Genomic DNA, 9,477 nt, shown 5'->3' with positions numbered 1-9,477 from the left:
TACCTGCAAAATACACCCTTTACCAGGTGTATTTTGCTCCACATCATTGTACAGACTGATCTATTTGGGGGGGGGGTAATCCCTTTTCTCTTTTCTACATGAAAAAAAAAAACCCTTCATCTCTCAAAACACTATTGTACTCCTACATCCTTTGAGAACTATTATCTGACCCTTAGTTCCCCTAAATAGACACAATTAGAAGAAATTAAGAAAAATGTAAAATTGAGAGGAAATTGCCAACAACAAAAATTAGGCCTTCTGTGTAAGAGGGAAGCCTAGAGATAGCTGCTATATGATACATAGAAAGAGACAGGACAAGGAGAAGAAGGGGGTCTGGAAATCCATAAAACATGCCTGGGAAAAAAGACAGGTGGTATGAAAAAGGAAGTCAAGCACATCTTAGCGTGTGCATTGCCCTGGCAACAGGAGGATAAGTAGAACTGTTCCTGAAGCCATTTGTCTCATCCTTGCTGGGGGATTCTGGGAATTGAGACAAGAGTAGGATGATTGACAAGAATTTACTCTCAGCCCCCAAAAGAGATATACATACTAGCAGATGTGCAAACTGCAATACAGACACACAATAAACGTGAAAAATCAAAGCAAGATGGCTCCTCCGAAAGATTATAACTCCTTAACTGTAGAAGTTAAACATCCTGAAATAAACAAAATGCCAGCTGAAATTTTAAAAGTTTTCTGTTAAAAAAAAAATGAAGACTATTGACCTAAATAGAATACAAACAAGCAGATAGTACAGGACTAGAGAGGAAAGTTAGTGATATAGAGGGAAAACTAAGCAATGTGAATAACAAAGTCAGTGATGTGAGCAGAATATCAGTGACATGGAAGGAAATTCAACAAGGAAATGTAGAGGGGAAATAATAAACTGCTGGAAATGAAAAAAGTAGTGAATCAAAAAACAAAACAATGTAAAACATTTTCAACAAACTCAGCCAAGCTGAAGAAAGAATATTAGAAATGGAAGAAAAAGCTGACATATTCAAACGTAAAATAAAATGAGGGTCTGGAGAGATGACTTCATACTTAAGAGCACTGGCTGCTCTTTCGAGGACTTAGGTTCAATTTCCATCACAACCATCTGTGAGTCCAATTCCAGGGAACTTGATGTCCTCTTCTGGCCTCTTCTGGTACAAGCATGCAAATCAGGCGTATGTGCAGGAAAAACACCCAGGCACATAGAATAAAAATAATTTCAGAAAACAAAATAAGCAAGTCAAGGTCCAAGAATTCTAAAACATGACCTAGACAACTAACCTAAGAATCTATGGGGTATAAAGAGCTGAGCTAAACATTAAAGACATTAAAAATGGATTCAGTGAAATTACAGCAAACAAAAATTTCACAAATCCAGAGAAAGAAGCAGATGTGCAAACAAAGGAAGCATTTAGAGCCTATATAGACAAGATCAGAAAAGAATCTTCCTGTGGTACACAATCATCAATATGTCAAAGATACAAAATAAAGGAACACAGTTATATCAGCAACACAACCAAGGCAAAAAGACTGAAACAACATCCGATCTCTTAGCAACAGCCATAAGATCAAGGAAAGTAGGAAATGATGTTTCGAGCTCTGAAAATAAGCAACCTCCAATAAGGGTTACTAGATCTAGTAATCTGTCCTTTAAAACAGACATAGAAATAAGGATACTTCAAGACAGCACAAACTGTAACATTCCATGACCGTCCAGCCAGCACCACTGAAGTTACTTAATGGGATAATATGCACCCTGAAACACCCACAGACTGTCTCAGTCACAAGAACATGGGAAAGAATAAGTTCCACGGCAATAATAGATGGATAAAAGAAGAGCTAGGAAGGAATTAAATATGTTTAATGAAGTGAACAAACAAAACACTGCTAAAGGAGAAAATATAGAACAATAATCCAACCAACAAGGGAAAACAACCAACAAAATTGCAGAAATCAGTAAATATCTCTCACCCTTAAATATGAATGGCTTCAACTTAGCAGTAAAGAATGGAAACTGTATGATTAGATCAAACAACTAGATACAACTATCTATTTTGTTTCTAAGAAATACATATCATATATAAGACACCCCACATACTGAAAGCCAAAGCATGAAAATAATTATCAAACAAGCAGAAATCTCAAATATGCTGACCTAGCTATTCTAATAACTGATAAAGTAGACTTCAAGTGAAATTTATAAAAGATAAAGAAGGCCACTATATATTAATCAGAGCACAGGCCACTAAGAAGACATAGCCATATACACAAAACACCAGGTCTCCTATTTCATAAAATAGTGTCTAATAAGCACAATATCTCAAGCAGATCTCTATATAATAATAGTAGTGATGTGAATAAACCACTCTTATCTCTAGATAGGCCATTCAAACTAAAAATCAACAAAGGAAATTCACAGTTAAGCTATAACATAAGGCAAATGGATTTAACAGATGTCTACAGAATATTCCATCCAACAGACACAAATTCTCCCAGCAGCCCATGGAACTTTTTCTAAAATAGACTACACTACAAACCATAAATAAAGTCTGACAAAAGAATTAAAGACCCAAAATAATTGTATTGAAAAGACAAAGGAATCAAAATAATTTATTCTGTTATATCATAATACAATAAAATCAGAAATCATTAGCAATAAGAATACAACTATATGAATACTGAACAACATATTCTTTAATGACTAGCAGGGCAGAAAAGAAAATTTAAAATTATTAGAGTTGAATGATAATGAAAGCACAAACCTTTGAGAAGTTAAGGTTATTTTAAGAGGAATTTGTAAACATATGAGTACTTCCATTTAAAAGCCAGAAAGGTTAAAAAAAAATGATGTACCTCAAGTCCCTAGAAAGGCAAGAATGACTCAAGCCCCAAAGTTCTTTAATTTAGTACTTATTTTTATCTTCCCCATTCAGTATCTTCTGAGTTGGATACTGAAGTTCTGTTGTGGTCTTTCGGAGAATGTATGTTGTGTTGCTATTTTTTTGTGTGTTCTTTATATTTTTGTTCCAGTTTGTACAACACTGGGTTTTCTGAGTGAGCAGTCATTCCTTATTGGCTCTGAGTCCCTACTCTAACTCAGAGAAAGGAAACAAACTGTACAAAAGCAAGTCCACTAAACCAACCAGATACTAAATATTAAACAGGATTAAAACCAACTACACCATTATCAAAAACATAGAAAACAAAATGACAAAGCCAAGTAGCATAAAGCATGATGCTAAGAATTAATCATAGTAAAAGTAAATATAAGAAATGAATACATAAAAGAAGGCATATTAGTTACTTTTCTGTTGCTGTGATAAAATACACAGAAAAAAAAACTAAGGAAGAAAGGTTTGTTTTTACTATAGTTCTAAAGAAGATACAGTCCATTGTCACGGGGAAAGGATGATGTCAGGAGTAAGACAATCACTTTTCACCTGCTCACAGGAAGCAGAAATAGAAAACAGTAGCCACCTAGCAGTGAGGCAATTCCTACATCAAAACTCTACCTCCTGAAGGTTCTAAGCATTTCTAAACAATACCACTAACTATGTGAGACTTAGTGTTCAAATTTATGTATCTATGAGGAACACTTCTCATTCAAACCACCAAGGGAAAAGGAAAGAAGAAATGCAAAATTGCAATAAAGGGGAGGAAAAAGAACATGGAAAGAGAAACATGTTAGAGAGAGAGAGAGATCAGTAGGAAAAGCATATGAATGACAGTTGATACATATAAGAAAAGAAATGAAGGATAGGACAGAAAAGGTTTGCTTTAAGGGGGAGCTGGGGAGATGGCTCAACAGTGATGAGTTTACTGCTCTTTCAAAGGACCAGAATTCCACTCCCAGCACCCATGTGTAGCTGCTCACAAACCACCTGCAACACCAGCCCAACAGATCCAATACTTTCTTCTGGCACACATGCACACAGGCACAATTTAACAAATCTTTTCAAATAAGTAAAAATAAAACTAAGAGATATTACAAAAAGAACAAAAGAATTGCATTTAAAAAAAGTTGAAGAAAGGATGCAGTGTTATTTCAGTTTCTTTATGTCTCCTCTAGTACTGGCATTTACCAGGCAAAGTGGAAACTCATTGCATTTTCTATGTCTGGGCAAATGATGATTCCAGATCTGCCAAGAGTTGGTTGGCTAGTAGATCTGTAGTCACTTTAGGATCCCCCCTTCTTTGAGTAACAGAAGCCAGTATTGGCTTCACTTATTTTTGTGCCCTATGGGCTTGTCCTACTCATTCCAGAGACTCTCAAATTCACACTCCTTTTAGTATAGCTGATATATAAGCCAAGGGCTGTTATCCAAGTGTGGTGAAGACTGAGGGGGCAAACAACAGTGAGATTTGTACCTCAAGATTCGTCTCATTGCATTCAGTTCCCACCTAGAATTAAACCTCATGTGGAAAGGTGAAGGCTGTGGAAATTGAGTGCTCTGGTGGACCTAAGTTTCAAGGATTCTCACCAGCAACTAACCATGCAGCAGAAAGGCAGCTACCGAAGCTAACCGTCTTGCAGAGGCCTGTAGCTATCACTTTCCAGAGTTATCCTCAAGTGATGGGGTTTGCTGCCTACTACAATGGGAGGTCTGCTACAACCATGCCCTTCATTCACACCCTCAGTCTCCTCCACCTAGACTTCTTCCCATGTTCCAGTTCAGCCTTCTCTCTCACCACCACTGCATGGCACAGCCACCTCCTACACAGATATAGTGGCAGAGTGTCCCCAGGCTCTGGCTTTTGATTAATCCTTGGTTCATTGTTGGTAGTTCATTTTGGTAGCTCATTTTCAAACAATATGCATTCTCTCAAGATTGTTTGTGGACATAGCCCTCTGAGATATAAAGAGAGACAAAATGGATTTCCTTTCAACAGTGAGCTGCCACACAAGGACTCAGTGTCACAGCATACACCCCTACTGGAATCAAGGGTTTTGAGAACCATGGGCTTATTCTGTGGCAGACTTCTACTTTCTTTTCACTAAAAACTTTTGCCTACTCTGTAGGTGATATTTTCCTCCTCTTCCATGGGAGTCACTGGGTGTGTCTTCCCTTTTACTGTATAGCCTGTTTCTCTCCACTTTTCAGCTGCCATAAGATCTGTTTTATGAAGTCTGATGTTCTGCCTTTTTGTAGAATAGTCCATTCTTCATGACTTGACTTCTCCACTGTGTTACTTGGTTCCTGATCTTCCATTTTACCCTGGATCCTTGCTGCATTTGATTTAAATCAGTGCCTCGTACAATAAATCATTTCCGCCATAGCTGGGATTCACAAGTCCAAGAATCAGAAACTAGAAATGAGAAGTAGACCAGTCACTATTACTCATAGTGACCCATGAGCAAATATTTATTTCCTGATCCTATGGTTTTAGCCTCTGCTGACCTAGATATCTTTGTTCTTTAGAAGAGAATGCTTTCATTTTGCAATTCAGTATTCCCATTAGGGTTCCTCCTGTTGACTTTAACTTAGCAGCCTAAGAAAGCAAAGTCATGCTAGATGAAATATTGGATCCAGACTACAGGGAGATATTAGAATGCTACTCAGCTACATAGATAAGAAAGAGTACAGGCAATATCTTGCAGCAGCATTTAGTATTTGGATGCCCCTGTGATTAAGGTCAATGGAAATTACAACATGATCTAGATAAGACTATAAATTACTCAGATTTCTTGAAAATAATATGGCAATCACCCTACCAGGTACAAAACATGACCAGCTAAGTTTCAAGAGGAAGGTAAATGGAAAACACACTGAGTAGCAAAGGGCCTGTTTATTCAACCAGAGAATAAAAGGCTGCTATTATTACTAAGGTCATCCCTGATAAATCTGACTCCGAGACCTCAGCTTCTAGCTAGTTGGTGATCCAGGCCTGTTATAGGAAGTTAAAAATGGCTCAGTAGTGAGATTTTTACCAATGGATCTGTGAGTAGTCAGGAGACTAGTATCGGGTCTTAAGGTTTCCCATTCACCTGGAAAGCACATCAGATCTTTTATTGATATTCCATACCAGTAGCATTTGAACACCTTTACCATGTCAGACACTGGAATTAAAACAAAATAACCTTTTTTCCTGATAAACCCAGCATAGTCTAGAGCACTGTTCATGTTCCAGACAACCTGGGTGTTTGGACCCAGAGAATAATGGTTCTAGGATGGAGTTGGACAAAAGCAACTGAGCTCAGAGGTGTTCTAGGGTCTCCAAACCCCTGATCCCAGGTGCTGGCTTCACCAAGAAGGTGAGCAAACTACAATCTGTCCTGTGCCACCTGCAATGTCCCAGTGGGCAAGTTAGGATACATGTACAAGATTGGTGTTACCTTACCAACACCTTGGACCCTCCCAGCCCCATGTGCTTTGCAAGATAGTGTTCTATTTGGAGTCCTTGAACAGCCTCATGTCTACAGATAACATTATTCTGGATGGCTTCACATGGAGCATTTGGAGTTCCAATAAATCAGCCTTCATCCTGCACTTCTCTTGAGCCTTTACCATCAAGATCCAGGCTACCCAGGCTAGATGAAGATCCTGTTACAAGCCAAGTGCAAACACTTACACATTATGTTGCAAACCTTTGGAACATCAGTGGACTACCTTATGGACACATTCTTCACTCTTGACACTGACTAGTGCCTATCCCCAAAAAGTAGCCATCTATGCCTTTTAGAGCACAAAATATCCTCACCCCCCTTCAAACAGGACACCTCCATTGCCAACTCCTGGACAGGACCAGAGCCTATGCCATTGTTACTCAGCCAGCAAGTCTCTGTGCCCAAACACCTCTCAACATAGCAGCAGGTCAGTGTTCTGAGATCAGTGACTCCACAGCCAGGCTCAGCTCTGAAGAGGTAGGTGTGCATCATGGTCCAGAGATCACCAGGGTTACAACAATACATAGATGATAGCCCTGTATCCCACTTGTACAATACAAGCATCCTGATTTTAAGAAAAACTGAGGACAAAACCAGACCTTGGAATCCTGAAAGGCCCAATTCTAGAGGAGTGCTGAAAATACAGAAAATGGATTTGAGACTGAAGTTGGGCCTGTGTGGCTGAGAAGAACAAGACTTCGGGATACCATCAAATTAGATCCTAAGGAGAATCCGGAGTCTCTATATAGAGCTCGGTAAGCCTGGAAGGCTTTTTTCCAGACATTCGTGGTACTTTTGGCCCAAATTACCCAGAAAAGGTCTTTCCCTGGCAGCAGGCCTCTGTGAACCCACAGATTACTTGCTGACTGGCCTTGACAAGAATCCATGGCCTGGCAAGCAAATGCTATGTCAACCTGGTCCTGACAGCTCCATAACACTGAGCCCTTGGCATGGATTTGGTGACACCATGCCACACCTGGAACTCAAAGCAAGGAGCATAGCCTGTTGGAAATGGCTCGGCAATGCTTATGATTGGAGGATCCTGATGAGATTTGCGAAGGCGAATTAAACTGGGCTTGGAGACTCCAAAAGGGGAAGTTAGAGATAAATCTTTCTTGGAAGTGATTTTTGGCAGTTGTGTGGAAACAATTTACCTCTATCTGCAGTGATCATAGTTTTTTTTCCTAAGAATCAAAAAGGGTGGGTCCTTCCGGGAACTTGCAGAAAGATCCTGCCCTCTCATGAAAAAAAGAGAGGAGAAGATAAACATAAAAGAGGATTGAAGATGGGAAGAAACTAGCAGCAGCTTGACTCCCCTAGAGTGAGAAGCCACCTGAGAAGGGAACCACAAGGACTCGCCAAGAAGAGCAGACTGAGGCTTTGTTAACGGTCCCTAGATACACAAGCAACCCAACCTGAGGGACTAAGGACAGAGAAGGCAACACTGCTGAATCCATTAAAGGACGGCCTAACCCCTTGAAGACAGTAAGTTGGGCAACCCTATATTGGGGACATTGGAGGACTGTGCTTGGCAAGCTACTTCTTCTAACTCCTCTTCCCTAAATTCATATTGCATTGATTTTAACCACTCTTCCTCAGCTGCAAGATTATAGCTCAGAATTGCCAGGATTTCTTAATTTACAATAGTTGTTGTTTTTTTCTAGATTGAAACACAAATTAAATAAATGCCAATTACATAGTCTGATAATGCAGCGGTTCTCACCTTGGCACTTAGGCTTTAGCCAACCTACTGCTGTATCAATGCACATGGGTTTCCTTGATGTTCCAACCAAATGTTCCTCATAATGTACAAATTTCCTGTTTACTTTCTGCTTGTTTCATAACAATCTAATTTATCAAAATTTCAAATGGGCATGAAATTAAGGAAAGAGGAAAAGTCAGAAACTATAATTAATGGAATGAAAAGAATATATAAATGCAGGTAGGGAACTAGCAGACTCATTTCCCAGTAAATAGATATGATGCCCCAGGTACCATTCCAAGAGAGATGCCTATGTTCTTGTAGCCTTGGAGTAATAGATACAACAGGTGCAGACAGAAAGGAGATAAAGGAGAGGTAACTTTATATTAAGGAAAGATGCAAAAATAGGAAAGTTCTTGTTTACTTATAATAGTGTGAAAATCTAAATATGCAGATGAAAATTACATATGGAAAATTCAACAAAGATCAAAATTCAAAAATAATTAAACAGGTTATATGTACACACACACACACACATATATATATATATATATTATATATACACACACATATGTATATAATCACTGACTAGTAAGAAATAGAAATAGGAAGGTGAGCACTGAAACACCACAATGGCTTTATATCCCAAAGTACATGCCTCTGTATTCATTCTGAGCTATAGAATATGACTAACATTTCAACTTGAACAGAACTACTGTTTCTTCATCTACAGCACTTTGAAAGCTGTACAGCTTGGAGAATGAATTCTTATCATTTGTATGGATAAACATTATATGCATCATTCCCTTTAAGGACAAAAGAAGGATCATGGGCTTGCTTATGTTCCTAAAATAGACAACAGAACCTTTTACACACCTAAATTGGGGACCATTCCTCATCCCAAACAAAATAGAATCAGAATGTATGAGAGCTTAAGAGAATGCTCAGAGCTTAAGAGCACTGGCTGTTTTTGCAAAGGACCCCATTAAACTTCTAGCACCTACATGGTAGCTCACAACTATCTGTAACTCCAGTTTTAGAGGACCCAACATCTTCTGATTTAGGCTGCTGGGTTTTTCACAGTAATTTGGGCACAAGAGAATGTAGTGGAGAAATGGAAAACAATTTCCCCAGGGAATGTGGGAGAAGATGAAACTAACAGGGAATCTTACAGTAATAGATAAAAGTCCCTCTGTTTCTTTCCACTCCTACTCAACATAAATCTATGACTACTCCATGACTACTCCAACTGCTGCAAAAAAAAAAAAAAACAAAAAACAAAAAAACAAAAACAAAAACAAAAAAAACTACCTTATCTGAAACCACTAGAAAATCCTTAATGTGTCCTGTTGATTGTATTTTGAGAGGCGCTGGTCCCAGAAAATATTTTATAGAC

Source organism: Phodopus roborovskii, unplaced genomic scaffold (assembly GCF_943737965.1).
Source record: "Phodopus roborovskii unplaced genomic scaffold, PHOROB, whole genome shotgun sequence".
Taxonomy (NCBI): domain Eukaryota; kingdom Metazoa; phylum Chordata; class Mammalia; order Rodentia; family Cricetidae; genus Phodopus; species Phodopus roborovskii.
This window is presented reverse-complemented; position numbering follows the sequence as displayed.